This window comes from Lithobates pipiens, unplaced genomic scaffold (assembly GCF_037356315.1).
Source record: "Lithobates pipiens isolate NorthernLeopardFrog02 unplaced genomic scaffold, aLitPip1_a1.2 Scaffold_1, whole genome shotgun sequence".
Classification (NCBI taxonomy): Eukaryota; Metazoa; Chordata; class Amphibia; order Anura; family Ranidae; genus Lithobates; species Lithobates pipiens.
This window is the reverse complement of record NW_027507685.1, coordinates 115340978-115358175: the sequence shown is the minus strand read 5'-3', so window position 1 is coordinate 115358175 and position 17198 is coordinate 115340978. Positions and strand designations below refer to the sequence as shown.

The window sequence follows — 17198 nt, the reverse complement described above, 5'->3', positions numbered from 1 at the left end:
TACATTGTCTCCATGCTATATGAAGAATAATATAAGTTGCTATATGAAAAGTAATATAAGTTGCTATATGAAGAATAATATAAGTTGCTATATTAAGAGTAATATACATTGTATAATAGAAGGGTCATGTACATTGTATCCATGCTATATGAAGAGTAATATACATTGTATAATAGAAGGGTCATGTACATTGTATCCATGCTATATAAAGAACAATATAAGTTGCTATATGAAGAGTAGACTGAATTCTGCATCTGGCTTCCTAATTCCCTAAAAGCCAGGGAGCCAATCATAAAGCAGCTGATAGAGAGAGAGGAGAGGAGGGCTGGGAGATGGAGTAGGAGAGGAGGATGTGGAGAAATGGAAGCACTATAGGAAAAGAGCGAAGAGGAATAAAAGGCGATAAGAGATGGAAAGGTAAAGAAATGGAGAAAATATGGAAGGCATCCCTCCCCACCACCATAAGAGCACCTATGTTGCCCCCTCCCCCTTCCAACACAGGAGCGCCCCCTCCCCACCTCCTCTCTCCTGCAGTGAGGGTCTGCGGCTCATTTTCATGTTCACTCATTCACGCCGTTGCCAAGGAAACTGCAGCCTGTCGCGCGCCTCTATTCAGCTCTCCTTCCCTCACCCCAACCTTTTCGGTAACACTTTCATGCCTGCAATGTTCTGCAGCAACAGGCAGAGGAGCCCAATGCAGGTGGCGCGCTCTGCATCAACAGGCTTTCCATGTGAATGTCGGGACTCAGATGAAACGACACAACGGAAAAACAGAGGTGGGGGGGGGGGGGGGGGGGGACACCGGGGTACTGCAGGATGAAAGAACCCCCCCGCCACAGACAGAGGAATCTAATATTAGTCTAAAGTCTCAGGCGGACTCATAGATACATCAAACGGGAAAATTGTCAAGAATATAAATTATGTCTCGTTATACTGGAGATCACCTGGATAAAAATCCACCCTCCCCCCACGAGAGGCTGAAAAAAGCTGTCCTAATGGGCTCTTCCTCAGCCTTGCCTTCATGCGCAATATTTATGTAAATGAGCTGCTTGGCCAACTGCACGCTGCCTGTACGAGAGCGTCTCTGGACTGAGCAGAACATCGGGCGTCCCCTGGCTTATGGATAACCAAAAGTTTCTGGAGACCTACCCATCACACCTATATGAGCTTATTGGACTTCCCATTCCAGAACCATTGCCAACAATATGGAATTGCCTAACCCCCCCTCCCCCACCTCCATCTAATGCCTATCAATTTTCATTAATATGGTGTCCCCCCTCCCCACATAACCAGTTTGCAGTTGCTCCCTTTGTAGCTATAATAACATCTACTCTTCTGGGAAGACTTTCAACAAGATTTCGGAGGGTGTCTGTGGGAATATGTGCCCATTTGTGAGGTCAGGTACTGGCGTTGGTCCTCACGTTGGGCACCAGAAAAAGACCTGCCTCACCATCGATGTTCCGATTCATCCCAAAGGTGTTCAGTAAGGTTGAAGTCAGGTCTCTGTGCAGGGCATTCCAGTTCCTCCATGATCTAATGTGGAATTGCCCCCCCCCCCTTTTCACCCCAATGCCATCAATATAAATTTGCCCCACCCCCCATCAATTTTAACTAATATGGAGTCCCCCCTTCCCAACATAACCATTAATTTGAAGTTGCCCCTTTCGTGGCTATAACATCCTTCATTCTTTTGTTGGAAGACTTTCTACAAGATTTTGGAGGGCATCTGTGGGAATTTTTGCCCATTTGTGAGGTCAGGTACTGATGTATAATGTGCAGACCTGGCTCACATGTTAATCCTCACATTGGGCACCAGAAAAAGACCTGATTAACCAACCATGTTCCAGTTCATCCCAAAGGTGTTCAGTAGGGTTGAGGTCAGGTCTCTGTACAGGACATTCAAGTTCCTCCATGATTTCAAACCTACTGAACACCTTTGAGAAGACCTCGTCCTAAAGGTGTTTTGTAGTGTTAAGGTCAGGTACTGATGTTGGATGAGAAGACCTTATACCAAAGATCTTTCAAAAGAAGGGTTGAGGTCTGGGCTCTTGTGCAGGACACTTGAGTTCCTCCACACCAAACTGGTCACACCATGTCTTTATGGAGTTGCGCCTACCCTTTGTGGCAATAACATCCTCCACTCTTCTGGTAAGGCTTTCCACAAGGTTTTGAAGGGTGTCTGTGGGGCCTTTTGCTCCTTTGTGAGGCTAGGTACTGATGTTGGATGAGAAGACCTGATCCCAAAGGTCTTCCAAAAAATAGGGTTGAGGTCAGGGCTCTGTGCAGGATAGTCAAGTTTCTCCACACCATATTGGTCACCCAATGTCTTTATGGAGCTGGTTTTGTACATGGGAGGGGGGCACAGTCATGCTGGAACAGAAAAGGATGTTCAGTAGGGTAGAAGTCCAAAGGTGTCCAGCAGCAGGGCTCTTTACAGGACATTTGAGTTCCTCCACACTAAACTGGTCACACCATGTCTTTATGGAGCTGGCTTTGTACACAGGGGGACGCAGTCATGCTGGAACAGAAAAGGGTCTCCACCAAACTGTTACCAAAAGGTTGGAAGGTACAATTTTCTCCAATGTCTTTGTATGATGGAGGATTACCAGGACCCTTCACCTGAACTCATTCTTTTGAAAGGGGGGGGGGGGGGGATTTCTGCCATATACACTAGGTAGGTATAATGGTACTGTCATAACAACATATGTTGGGTTCATATCCGTGTTGGAGCTGGAAACTCATCCTACATGTAATGCGTGACATCCCTTAAATAAATATTGATACATTTGTTACAAAACATTATAACCAAACTGTTACCACAAGGTTGGAAAAGCACAATTGTCTACAATTTCTTTGTATGATGGAGGATTACCGGGGCCCTTCACTGGAGACCCCTGAACTCATTCGGAAGGGGAAGCACATACTTTTGGCCATAAAATAGGTGCGATGATCCAGAATAGTCTTACAAAATATCTTTCCCGACAGGCTCCATGGCAGCATATGTGTGGGTTAGCCCCACCTCCATAACTACCCAATAGGACCCCTCTCCCATAAATCTTTGCTCCAGGCTGTTATCCGTGTTGTTTTTGGTCCTCCTCCGTAGAACAGGTGTTCTCCTACCTGAAGATATCTTCACTACGATCAAAATCGGCTGATTTTCAAGCTATGTTCCTCCAATAGGCCCTGTCTGTTAAGCATGGGTATGGAGTGTATGGCAGAGTTGCGCTGAAGGCTCGGATTGGATGATATATAAGTGCGCACGGCTTGTTACCTTTGATGTAAGGTGGCCATTATCTGCCAGGATGACCGGTGGTGTGTGCTTGGATATCTCTCGGCCAGGTGATCGTTGGTGGAGTGGTGAGCTGTTCATGCTGCCATTAAAAAAATTCATTTTTTCATGGCAGCAGTGTTTATGTTTCTGCTTTTTTCCTGTGTGTTCCCAGCTGGTTCAATTGCATAGGCACTGACGCTCTGCGTTCCAGCAGCCTTTCTCTGTTTGTTTCCGGGTCCAGCGCTGCGTTCTGCGCATGAGCAGACCCAATCTAAAGCGAGGCTTGGTTCTCGCGCATGCTCGCAGATGACGTCACGGACGCCACATTTAAAATTCAGTGAGAGCTGTCATAGCTCCTGGAATGATTGCAGGAGATTCAGCGACTTCCTGGGGCTATTGTCTGGACAGTGCAAGGTAGGATTATGGTCTGCTCTTTACATTTGGCTTTTCTCTTATATAAGATAGCTGCTTATGGGGGTTTATTATTGTTACAGTCAGCGATCAGTAGCCATGGATGCCTCACTGCCCCCTAGTGACCAGCCCGCTTGTAACAGGTATGTACATAGCTGGTTTGCTGTCTATATTTGGAGATGTATTTTTAGTATTTGATATCAGCTGGTCTTTTTCTTTCTGTCTCTTTCTTGTATATTTCCTTATAGCCCTTCTAGATCCGATCCGCAGTATAGTGCTCATAGTCGCAGTGGATCGTCAACATCGCACCACCATAAGTCATCCGCAAAATCTAGTCAGCATAGATCTTCCAGATCTGAACAGCGCAGTAGAGATTATTCGCACCCCCTTCTGCTCACTCTAGTAAGAAGCCAGAAAAATCATGTTGGGGTTGCAGGATGCCTGTTCCATCAGACAAGTCGCTCTGCGATCACTGTTTTTGTAAAGCCGCAGATGAGAGAGATGGTGCAGATCAACGTCTGGAGTCAATGGTGAGATGGGTAGTAAAGGAGTTCTTGCAAGAAAGGGAAGTTCAACAAACTATTGAGTCCCCTTCAGACCCATTATGTCCCTCAGAGGGGGAAGGATTATTGCATGAGTCTTGGGAAGCCTCCCAACCAAGTCACCACTCTGTCCCCGTTTCAGACAGCGATTCAGAACTGGAAGATCCAGGTTTGGGGTTTTATTATGCATTAGTGCCTGCATTAGTCAAGGCGGTGAGAGATGCCCTGAAGTGGGAGGATCCTATTACTCCCCCCCCCCCAACAGAGGACATTTTTTAAGCAACTCAAGAAGGAGCAGCAATATTTTCCTTTATCTGAATTGGGGAAAAAAAATGCTGATGAGTGGAGCAAGAAGGACAAGAAAAGTTCCATGCAGTCAAAAATATTTAAACTGTGTCCTTCAAAGAGGATGATGTAAAGCATCTCGAATACACTCCTTTGGTGGATGCAGCGCTTATGCGTTTAGTTAAATATGTAACTCTTCCCTTGGAGGACACGGTTTCCTTTAAAGATTCATTGGGAAGGAGAATTGATTCAGATTTGAAGAAAGTTTATTTGACTTCTGGGATGGCGTTCAAACCAATACTGGCATTGGCAGCAGTGTCAAAGGCTATTGAATCCTGAGCGAATAATGTGGAAGAATTCTTAAGAGGAATTTCTATGGATACGGCTAAAGATTCTCCTATTCAGGAGATCAGAATGGCTTCCGCTTTTCTTGGGGAGGCATCTATTGATGTCATCCGCCTGCTGGCCCGGACTATGTTGGCAGCAGTCTCGGCATGCCGTGCTTTATGGCTCCGCCCATGGTTTGCGGATCCAGCATCTAAGCAGGCTTGGTGCCGGATCCCCTTTGAGGGGGCCTCTTTATTTGGTAATAAACTGGATAGTGCCATATCCTGGGCCACAAGTGGGAAATCTGGTTAACTCCCTCAAGATAGACGTCTTCAGAACCAGAAACGTCCTTTTCTAAGAAGACAGAAATCGGATCGCACTAGGGATGCGCGCAGTTATAGACCCGGCCGGGAATTTTCTAGATCATGGAGGTCTAGACAGTCTTCCTTCAAAAAGACCTCAAAAGGGGGTTCTTCTGGGAATCAAGATTCTGCTAAATCTTTTTAAATTGGGCCCCGCTCAAACATGTCAGGTGGGGGCTCGCCTTCTCTATTTCTGGCACGTTTGGGCGGTCTCAATTTAGGATTATTGGACCGTAAGAAGACAGTGTCCTCCGGTCACAAGTGGGTCTTCGTCAACAGCCCAAGATTAAGGTTTGTCCCCACAGCAGTTCCAGGCTCAGAGGAGAAGAAACAGGTCCTATTGACCTACGTCAATTGTTTATTAGATCAAGGTGCAGTGGTTCCCGTGCCAGGCGACGAATGTGACGAAGGCATGTACTCCCCTCTGTTTATGATACAGAAGAAGAACGGCACATGGAGGCCAGTGATAGATTTGACCCACCTCAATTCCTTTATTCACAAGGAAAGATTCAAGATGGAATCTCTGCTTACCATTATGCAGTCAGTGCATTTGGGAGATTGGTTAATATTAATCGATTTAAAGGACGAATATTTCCACGTGCCAGTAGCAAAAGATTTTCTGCAATATCTCCGATTCGCAGTAGGCGAACCACACCTACAGTTTACATGTCTCCCTTTCGGGTTAAGAACTTCACCTCGGGTCTTCTCCAGTCCTTTTGGCCATAGTAGCTCTTCTCAGAATCAAAGGTGTTCGTCTCCACCATTATCTGGACGATTTGCTCCTATTGTCGCAGAACAGAGATCAGATCTTGAGTCACAAGTGTTTAGTCATCTCCATCTCCAACTGCAAAAGTTTGGGTGGCTCCTGAATCTAGAAAAGAGCCACTTGGAGCCGACACAAGCTCTCGTGTTTCTAGGGTCCCATTTCGATACGTTAACACAACGCATATTCCTCAGTCCAGCAATGAGGACGTCCCTCCTCTGGTGGCTTCAAGGGAAGAATCTACGCAACCATCATTCAATAGTTCCTATTTTGTGGGTTACAGTAACATCAGACGCCAGCAACCGAGGATGGGCCGCTCATTGCCTTTCAGACATGGCTCAGGGCAGGTGGACATTCCTGTCACAAGGGGTTGTCTCCAACATCCTAGAATTAAGAGCAGCCTTTCAGGCACTTCTAGCATTTTGCCATCTGGTGGCGGGGTCGTCAGTATTGCTAAGGTTGGACAACACAACCGCGGTGGCATATATAAGGAAACAAGGGGGGACTCGCAGTTGGTCCCTATTATGGGAAGTAGAACCGATAATGACTTAGGCTCAGAGGAATGTATCCAACATTTCTGCTGTTTACATCCCAGGGATCCAGAACTCTCAAGCAGATGTTTTGTCACGTGTCAGAATGGACAACAACGAATGGTCCCTCCATAGGGAAGTTTTCGATTGGCTTCTGACCCTGGCAGTATCTCCAGAGGTTGATCTGTTCGCTTCGCCGTGCAATCGCAAGATGCTCAAATACTACTCGATGTTCAGGGACCCTCAGGCATTCGGGACAGATGCTCTCACGGATTGTTGGAAGTTTCGGAGAGCCTACACCTTCCCTCCAGTCCCTGTGATTCTGCAATTCCTTCGGAGGCTCAGAATAGAGAAGGTGGAGATCCCATTCTGGCCCAACAGGCCGTGGTTTCCCCCGATACTTCTCCTCAGCGAGATCCAGTTCCCGTTCCTCTCAGGCCAGACCTACTATCCCAGGGCACGTTGTTTCACCCGTGCCCGTCCTGTCTACACCTCAGGTTTGTGTTTTTTGAGAGGGGAAGGCTAGAAGCTCTAGGTTGTCTGGAAGAAGCGATTCCAACCCTTCTTAGTGCTAGACGGAAGAGCACGAATAGAGTATACAAACGTATATGGTCCAGGTTCGTGATCCACATGTCTTCCAGATCAAATTCATGTAATTCTCCGGCAGTTCAAGACATATTGTCTTTCATTCAAGCAGGCCTGGACTTATCTCTGGCAGTTAGCTATTTGAGAGTACAAGTATCAGCCATTTCAACCTTCACGGGAGTTTCGTGGGCAAATCATGCTTTAGTACGACAATTCTTTAAGGGAGCCATCAGGCTTAGGCCTCAGAGAAGACCCAGGTTCCCCAAATGAGACCTTCCTTTAGTGCTGGACTTTCTTTCTAATCTTGGGGGAGATCCAAACGATCCTTTGTCTTTAGGAGATCTCACTCTCAAGACTGTCTTCTTGGTGGCGATAACTTCGGCCAAAAGGGTAGATTAGGAGTCTTGGGTCAGTGGAACCGTTTCTGACCTTTTTTTCCCAGACAGAGTAGTTCTGATTCCTATGTTAGGACCAAATCCGAAAGTTACGTCAATATTTCATGAAAATCAGGAAATTGTTCTACCTACGTTTAAGATGTCGGACAACCAAGAAGTTCAACCTTTGGATGTTGGTCACACGTTGAAACAATATCTGGAAGCTATGGCTTCGTTCAGACGAACAGATTTTCTTTTTGTACTTCTACACGGCAAGAACAAAGGGATGGGAGCCTCAATTAGATCAATCTCATCTTGGATCATTAAAACTATTCAAAGGGCTTACAAGGCAAAGGGCTTGGTTTCTCCTGAGGCAGTGACGGCTCATTCGACTTGGGGGCTCTCGACCTCATGGGCAGCATCTCGGCATGTCGCACCAGAAATGATCTGTAAAGCAGCCTCCTGGTCATCGATTAATACTTTTGTTTTCCATTATTGTGTTGAACCAGCTGCTCTTTCTTCCGTTAATTTTGGTTTACAAGTATTGTTGGGGGACAATATGAAATAGAGTTTTGGTTTCTTCGTTCAGCATTTTAGCCCACCCGGGTGTGTTTGGCGAGTTATTTCCCACAGGTATGCTGCCTTGGAGCCTGTCAGGAAAATGGAAAATTTATATCAAATATTTACCGTAATTTTCCTTTCCTGATAGGCTCCATGGCAGCAGGAGTTCCCTCCCAAATGTTTGGAGTAGACTAGTTACGGAACACAGATAGCAGCCTGGAGCAAAGATTTATGGGAGAGGGGTCCAACCACACACATACAATCACACAGTATACACAGACATATTTCTATTGGCTACTGGAAGGTACTGGAGAGGTGAGGCAGCTATAATCTCAGGATTTTTAGACCAAAAGTATGTCGATAAGGGACATTTTTAGAGACAGATGTAAAAAAAACACAGATTTTTACATATTGTCCCTGGTTTTACTGAGGCTGGCAACTCTGATGGGCCCCCTAGTGGCTTGGGGCCCTCGGGCAGTGCCCAAGTGGCCCAATGGTCAGTCCACCCCTGTGTCCAGGTTTAAGATACCCCTGCTCTCTCTAAGAAGAACTCTGCCCTAAAAAACAAAAAGGTTAGTGATGTCAGTGATGAGTTCTTACTCTTTTCCACTGGTGGTGGCTGTGATTGATCCCTTCTCCCATACTACAAGGCAATCACACCATGTGAGTTATATTTTTTTGCAGTAGTATTCCAAAACTGGCTTTATGCCCTAGGGCAGTGGTCTCCAAACTGTGGACCTTTGATTGCCTTTATACACCAACTGACACCAATGATGTGGCACCATTCCCCCAACTGACACCTCCAATTGGGCACTATTCTTCCCATTAAAACCAATGACGGGGCAGGGATGCTGTGGCATTTTCTGCTCCCATTGATCACAGTCTGCCCATAGACCATAAACTGTTACTTTACCTAGAAAGTTTTGAGACCCTTGCCCCAGGGGGTGTATCCATGACATCCTGGGCTCAGAGGAAGTGGGATGAATGAAATAAACCGCCATTCAACCCAGAAGGCTGAGGAAATCTGGTGGCGGAAAGGAATTATTGTTAGCACTACAAGCAAAAACCCCTTGGACCTGTGCCCACGAAATGATGTCCAGGATCAACACAATACTCAAGCTTATGGGGGGGGAAAAAACGATCTATGGAAAATGCTGAGCACGAGGTGCACCCTAAACTTTGCTATAAGCTTACTGTATGTTCGTGCAGCAACCAGCAAAGTACTCACGACTAGTATCAACAACTGCGACCACCACCGATATCGACAGTCTCTAGAGGAAGCTGCTACTCACTATGCACATGAAGGCATGAGAGGGCATAATGCTACAGGCTCACGGATACAGCAGGCTCCCATCCAATGTATACTCACAAGGTGCCAAGTGGCAAAATCTGCCCAGGTTTGAGAAGATTATGCTGGCAACCCATTCTGACATCCAAAGTCTGTGCCAATCACAGCCAATGTTTACTACAGATATACCGCAGATCACACAGGACGTAACCTTGTTGTCCCCAGTGATGCCAGATTATAGAAAAGAGAAATGAAAGTGTTTTCAGACACTGGATGTTCCATCTGCAGCCCAAAGAAGAGACCTCTCTGTTCTCCAAGATACAAGAAAATAAGTCAGCAGAGTTTGTAGGAAATAAAATACCATTATAGTCTGAGTGACGCTCCTAGACCTGGCCACAAGGACCACACACCTAGGAAGCTGAATACTAATACAGTGGCAGAAAAAAGTATTCATACCCCTTGAAATTCCCCACATCTTGTCATATTACAACCAAAACCATAAATGTATTTTATTGGGATTTTATGTGATGGACCAACACAAAGTGTCACATAATTGTGAAGTGGAAGGAAAATGATAAAAGATACAAATAAATATGTGAAAAGTGTGGGGGAGGGGCATTTGTATGCCCCCCCCCCCCCCGGAGTCAAGTCTTGCCACAGATTTTCAATGGGATTTAGGTCTGGACTGTGATTGGGCCATTCTAACACATGAATATGCTTTGATCTAAACCATTCCATTGTAGCTCTGGCTGTATGTTTCGGGTCGCTGTCCTGCTGGAAGGTGAACCTCCGCCCCAGTCTCAAGTCTTTTGCAGACTCTAACAGGTTTTCATCAAAGATTGTCTTGTATTTGTCTCCATCCATCTTCTCATCAACTCTGACCAGCTTCCCTGTCCCTGCTGAAGAAAAGCATCCCCACCACATGATGCTGCCACCACCATGTCTCACAGTGGGGATGGTGTGTTCAGGGAGATGGGCAGTGTTAGTTTTCCCCACACATAGTGTTTTGCTTTTAGGCCAAAAAGTTGAATTTTGGTCTCCTATGACCAGATCACCTTCTTCCACATGTTTGCTGTGTCCCCCATATGGCTTCTCACAAACTACAAACAGGACTTCTTATGACTTTCTTTCACCAATGTCTTTCTTCTTGTCACTCTTCCATAAAGGGCAGATTTGTGGAGAGCACGACTAACAGTTGTCCTGTGGACAAATTCTCCCACCTGAGCTGTGGATCTCTGCAGCTCCTCCAGAGTTACCATGGACCTCTTGGCTCTTCTCTGATGAATGCTCCTCTTGCCCGGTCAGTTTAGGTGGACGGTCATGTCTTGGTAGGTTTGCAGTTGTGCCATACTCTTTCCATTTTCCGATGATGGATTGAACAGAGCTCCGTGAGATGGTCAAAGCTTGGGAGATTTTTTTATAACCTAACCCTGCGTTATACTTCTCCACAACTTTATCCCTGACCTGTCCGGTGTGTTCCTTGGCCTTTGTAAAAAAAAAAATGAAAACCATTTATCATTTTCCTTCCACTTCACAATTATGTGCCACTTTGTGTTGGTCTACCATATAAAATCCCATTAAAATACATTTACATTTTTGATTGTAACATGACAAAATGTGGAAAATTCCAAGGGGTATGAATACTTTTTCAAGGCACTGTATACATAAAAGTGTTTTCAAATACTAGAGATTACATCTGCAGCACCCAGAAGAGGCCTATATTTAGATACAAGAGAAAAGTCAGTAGAGATCCTGGGAAATAAAATGCTCCTGAACCTGGCCCACAAGGACTACTCACCTAGAGGGCTGAATACTGATATACATACAACAAAAAGTGTATTCAGATATTTGAGATTAGATTTGAAGCCCATAGAAGAGACCTCTATTCTCCAAGATACAACAAGAAAATAAGTCAGCAGAGTTCCAGTGAAATAAAATACCATTATGTTCCTGGGCCTGGCCACATGGGCTACCCACCTAGGAGGCTGAATACTAATATACATGCAATTAATCTGTATTAAGATACTGGAGATTAGATCTGCAGCCAATAGAGGAGGCCTCTATCATCCAAGATACAAGAAAATAAGTCAGCAGAGATCCTGGGAAATAAAATATCATTACAGTCTGAGGGATGCTCCTGGACTTGGCCACAGGGGCTACTCTGACAGGGGGCTGAATACTAATATACATACAATGAAAGTGTTTTCAAATAGTATAGATTAGACCTGCAGCCCATAGAAGAGACCTCTATTCTCCAAGAAAGGAAGTCAGCAAAGTTCCAGCGAGATAAAGAACCATTACAGTCTGAGGAATGTTCCTGGATCTGACCACAGGGGCCACCCACCTAGGGGGCTGAATACTAATATACATACAATGAAAGTGTTTTTTCAAATACTAGAGATTAGATCTGCAGAACATAGAAGAGGCCTCTATCATCCAAGATACAACAAGAAAATAAGTCAGCAGCGATCCTGGGAAATAAAATACCATTACAGTCTGAGGAATGCTCCTGGACCTGGCCGCAGAGGCCACCCACCTAAGGGGCTGAATACTAATATACATACAATGAAAATATTTTCAAATACTTGAGATTAGATCTGCAGAACATAGAAGAGGCCTCTATTCTCAAAGATACAAAAAGAAAGGAAGTCAGCAAAGTTCCGGGGAGATAAAGAACCATTACAGTGTGAGGGATGCTCCTGGATCTGGCCACAGGGGCCACCCACCTAGGGGGCTGAATACTAATATACATACAATGAATACAATGCTACACAACTAGGGACTACAGAACACCTATTTTAGAGAGAAGAGGTAAAGGAGAGGTGTTCTGTAGTCCTGACACACTTCCTGTCCTAGGATGGTAACATTGCATGGCAACAGTCTGAAGTGCGCTAGGAAGGGAAGGTGTTCTGTAGTCCCATCACCGTTTCTGTCTTAGGAGGACATCACTGCTTCTCCAAGGTAAGATCTGGATTTGGTACTCACAGAGTGGATTCATATCCTTTGTACCTAGTGAGGAATTTATTTGTATATCGAAAGTTTTTTTTGTTGTGCCCGGAGTTCAGCTTTAACAAATATAAATAAATGGTGCCATTAAATGGTAATAAAAACACATAAATGTGAAAGAAAAAAACAAAGCTAAACAAAAAATGAAGTATCTGAGGAGATGGGGACCCCGGGGAATGCTGAAGATTAAAGTGAAAGCGTTTGGGTCTGAGTGGAGAGGAAATTTGCGAGGTGCGAGGCTGCTGGTGGCTGATAAATCGCTGCCTTTCATGTGTCGGGAGTCATTCCTAATCAGGAGTCACAGCAGCACCTCCAATCACGGGTCTGATCAGTATCATCAGTTCCAATCTGCTGACCAGGCCAAGTGAGGGCAAGCGTTATTGATTAGCATTAAGAGGGCCCCCGCTGGAGTGATGAATCCACCCAACTGCGGCCGAGGGGGGGGGGGGTTTGTCACGGCAGATCGCGGCACATTTCAGCGCTGTTAGTGTTAAGAATCCGAATATGGTGATAATACCGTACCACCGAGCGTGGCAATTCTTCCCACCTATTAATGACATTAGCATGCTATAAATGTATATCCTCTCAGCTTGCCTCATTTATTCCACAAGAATTGAATGAGCCCCCCAGGCCGCTCTTCACCCCCCCCCCCCCGACATCGCTTTACAGCGCCGCACTTCTGCAAATCTTTCTGGCCCCTTTCTCTGAAAAAATTTTGTCACTTACAATTATTACCAAGTGCTATTGTTTTTTCCTGAATTTAAATAGATGTGGCCCTCAGGAAACTTCCTATAGCCCTCAGGAGACATCATGTGGTCCTCAGGAGATATCATGTGGTCCAAAGGAGACATCATGTGGCCCTCAGGAGACATCACGTGGTCCTCAGGAGACATCATGTGGTCATCAGGAGACATCACGTGGTCCTCTGGAGACATCATGTGGTCCTCAGGAGACATCACATGGTCCTCACGAGACATCATGTGGTCCTCAGGAGACATTACGTGGTCCAAAGGAGACATCATGCGGTCCAAAGGAGACATCACGTGGTCCAAAGGAGACATCATGTGGTCCTCAGGAGACATCAGGTGGTCCTAAGGAGACATCACGTGGTCCTCAGATGACATCACGTGGTCCTCAGGAGACATCACATGGTCCAAAAGAGACATCATGTGGTCCTCAGGAGACATCATGTGGTCTTCAGGAGACATCACGTGGTCCTCCAGAGACATCACGTGTTCCCCAGGAGAAATCAGGTGGTCCTCAGGAGACATCACATGGTCCTCAGGAAACATCACGTGGTCCTCCGGAGACATCACGTTTTCCTCAGGAGACATCATGTGGTCCTCAGGAGACATCATGTGGTCCAAAGGAGACATCACGTGGTCCAAGGGAGACATGATGTGGTTTGTTTCACTCCATCTCACCCACTGGAAGTTTTATGTTTATTATACTGTACATGACCAAAGTTTATGAACGCCCCTCCTACCCGCCCCTACCTATGATGGAGTTCAGGTGTCTCCAGTGAAGGGTTCCGGTAATCCTTCATCATACAAAGACATTGTAGACAATTTTCTCTGATCAAGCTGATCAAAAAAGCAATACACCTGAAAGACGGGCAGAGTTTGTCCATCAGCACAAGCCAACATACAGTGTACCTTAAATAAACCTTTATTAACGTTTTAAACCCAGAGAAACCCTTGAAATAGTTTTCAGGTCTCAGGGAGCCCCTAGTAAGAAGAGTACATTAGGGCCATTAGGAAAATTCCTCCTACACTGATGGCCATTCAGAAGAATGCCCTTCTTACATGCAGCTTAAAAAGGTCATTAGGGCATGCTGCTGGCTCTGTCAATTGGTGATGAGCCTGAAACTATGAAAGTACCATCAGATGAGAGGTCAATCAGCCACAGCTCAAAGAACTCCTAGCCACTTCTGGAGGAACACTAGGGTTCCACAAAACCCTGGTTGAGAATAGCTTCCTTACAAATCACTCTTCACTGCAGGTAAGCCTATAAGGCTTGCCTGTACGTACCGTGGATACCTCCTAAAACTGCATGGTTTAGGAGTTATCCACTGTATCAGCATGTGGCCACGTCATTGGCACATGCGCACTGAAAAAACGGCTTGTTCGTGGCGTTGCTTCAGCTGTCGTGCCGTGCTTGGCGGCTCCCGCGCGCATGTGCGGGAGTGGCTTCATCGCGGCTCCAGCCAATCACAGCGCACAAACCCGGAAGTAACGTTCCGGAGACATGTCGCCGGTCACAGCGGTGTAGGAGGACCACTGCACCAGCTTCGGTCTAAGGTAAGTATTTCATAATGGGCTAGTAAACTAGCTTCCAGAGATCTCACCACCGTGGTGTCCCTTTTACCCCGATATATCTGACCACCAATACACCATGACCAGTCAGGAGTCACTTTAGAACCACTATGGTGGATTCCAGTATGGAGTACGAGAGGAATATCCTCCATGAATGGTGGATTGGTCACTGAAAACAGCCGAAAAATTTCAGACATTTCGTAGAGAATGAAAAAGGCGTGAAAAAGATTGATATCTAAAAGAGAGCGCCAAACAAAACAGCCAGAATGGCAGAAAATATTCGGTGTGAACTCCATCTCGGCCACTCCGACGCCTTGTCTTTAGCCATTGCCGTCGTGCAGTAGAAGTATTATTTCATAGCGTTCGTTCTCCTGGAGGAACTCCTAAATCCTTTCACAGATACTTGCTTGCCCTTTATTTTATGTGCTCACCGCTACCAGTCTGGTATAATTATTTTTCTTGCACGCTGCTAAAGAAGTGATAGCTGCACACTCAGCACAATGTGGATAATATTTTTATTCCATTGGCTTCAAATAATATATAAAGTAAAATTCATGGTCCCTACAGGAGGTTCGGCTTCAACGTGCACGTAAACCCAAAACTGGATGGCATTTCATCTATTAAATCACTGCGTATCAGGAGCAGAATTTTATCCCTTCTTGGTCCCACCTCAGTGCTGTGGATCTCCTGCAGCCTCTTTGCAGTCACTCCCTGCCTACATGCACTCTATAGCTGCATGGCACTTCTCAGGGAGGGCTTTTTGATGGCACCCCCAGATCTGGACAGCACCCCTCCGTACACATTGCAGACATTTTTGGGGTGGAATCTAATGCTCTACACAGGCTACACGGAACCTCATTGTGATGTCACTCCCATAGGTGTGCACAGTAGTGGCGGCTGGAGCTCCATTTTTTTTGTGGGGGGGTTTGGTCGGTTGATCGGTCAAACCCCCCTTTCTGTGTGTCCTCCTCAGCAGCTTCCTCCTCGGCGGCTTCACCCTGTGTCTCCTCCTCAGTGGCTTCACCCTGTGTCTTCTCCTCCTCGGCGTCTTCACCCTGTGTCTCCTCCTCCTCAGCGGCTTCACCCTGTGTCTCCTCCTCGGCGGCTTCCCCGTGTCTCCTCCTCCTTGGTGGCTTCACCCTCTGCCTCCTCCTCCTCGGCGGCTTCTCCCTGTGTCTCCTCCTCCTCAGTGGCTTCACCCTGTGTCTCCTCCTCAGCGTCTTCACCCTGTGCCTCCTCCTTGGCAGCTTCACCCTGTGTCTCCTCCTCCTCGACATCTTCACCTTGTGTCTCCTCCTCCTCGGCGGCTTCACCCTGTGTCTCCTCCTCCTTGGCGGCTTCACCCTGTGTCTCCTCCTCCTTGGCAGCTTCACCCTGTGTCTCCTCCTCCTTGGAGGCTTCACCCAGTGTCTCCTTCTCCTCGGCGGCCTCACCCTGTGTCTCCTCCTCCTCAGCAGCTTCACCGTGTCTCTCCTCCTCCTCGGCGGCTTCACCCTGTGTCTCCTCCTCCTCGGTGGCTTCGCCCTGTGTCTCTTTCTTGGCTTCCTCACCCTGTGTCTCCTCCTCCTCGGCGGCTTCACCCTGTGTCTCCTCCACCTCGGTGGCTTCACCCTTTGTGTCCCCTTCCACGGCGGCTTCACCCTCTGTCTCCTCCTCCTCGGCGGCTTCACCCTGTGTCTCCTCCTCCTCGGGCCTGTGTCTCCTCCTCCTCAGCTGCTTCACTCTGTGTCTCCTCCTCCTCAGCGGCTTCACCCTGTGTCTCCTCCTCCTCGGCAGCTTCACCTTGTGTCTCCTCCTCCCCGGCAGCTTCACCCTGTGTCTCCTCCTTCTCGGCGGCTTCATCGTGTCTCCTCCTCCTCTGCGGCTTCACCCCGTGTCTCCGCCTCCTCGTGGCTTCACCCTGTGTCTCCTCCTCCTCTTCGGCTTCACCCTGCGTCTCCTCCTCCTTGGCAGCTTCACAGCGGCTTCGCCCTCGTCTCCTCCTCCTCTTGGTCGCTTCTCCCAAGCTTCCTGATTGGCAGGAAGAAGAATCAGGAAGACAATAGCAGATATTAATTTGCTATTGTCACACACATGGGTGGGCTCAGGGCTCAGTGCTCTGTGCCCCGATCCCACCCTCTTTTGAAGCCAATTAGAGCCTCAGGTTCTAATTATGTGCTTGGGGAAAAAAAACCCATTGGAAACCAGGCATCTGGCGCCCCGCATGTAAATCAGAGGCGGAGCGCATGGATCAGGGGGCGGGGCTCATGGATTAGGGGGGCGGCGCCCTTGCACCCCTTATGGACTGGCTGTCACTGGTGCACAGCCTATTGCATTAGGGTGTGCACCCCAAACAGGGCTGCTGTTATAAATGACGGGGGGCCCATACTGCCTACCTGACAGGGCCCCACTCCCTCCCAACCCCCCCCCAAGAAAATATCAACTGCTATTTTCGCTAAAAACCTACCTAAAATATTATTATAGGACATACTTAATGGCCCCTTTCCCAGCTCACCATCCTGAAACATCCCCTTGTGTGCCCACAGCAGCAGCCTATGGGAGAGGAAGGAAACTGACAATGCTGCAGTGAAAAAGGGGC

The 17198-nt window shown here is 47.1% G+C and overlaps 1 protein-coding gene across 4 annotated transcripts in view; it reads right to left on the bottom strand.

The window, feature by feature from the left end:
* NLGN3 (neuroligin 3) overlaps positions 1-17198 on the bottom strand; it is a 176209-nt gene that overhangs the window by 104906 nt on the left and 54105 nt on the right. Inside the window, exon 1 of one of the 4 annotated variants that reach the window (XM_077474369.1) lies at positions 519-631. The exons of the other annotated variants lie outside the window; for them this stretch is intronic. The gene's annotated coding sequence lies outside the window, so the exon portion shown is untranslated. Of the gene's footprint in view, positions 1-518; positions 632-17198 lie in introns of those variants that run through there. 4 annotated transcript variants of the gene reach the window in all.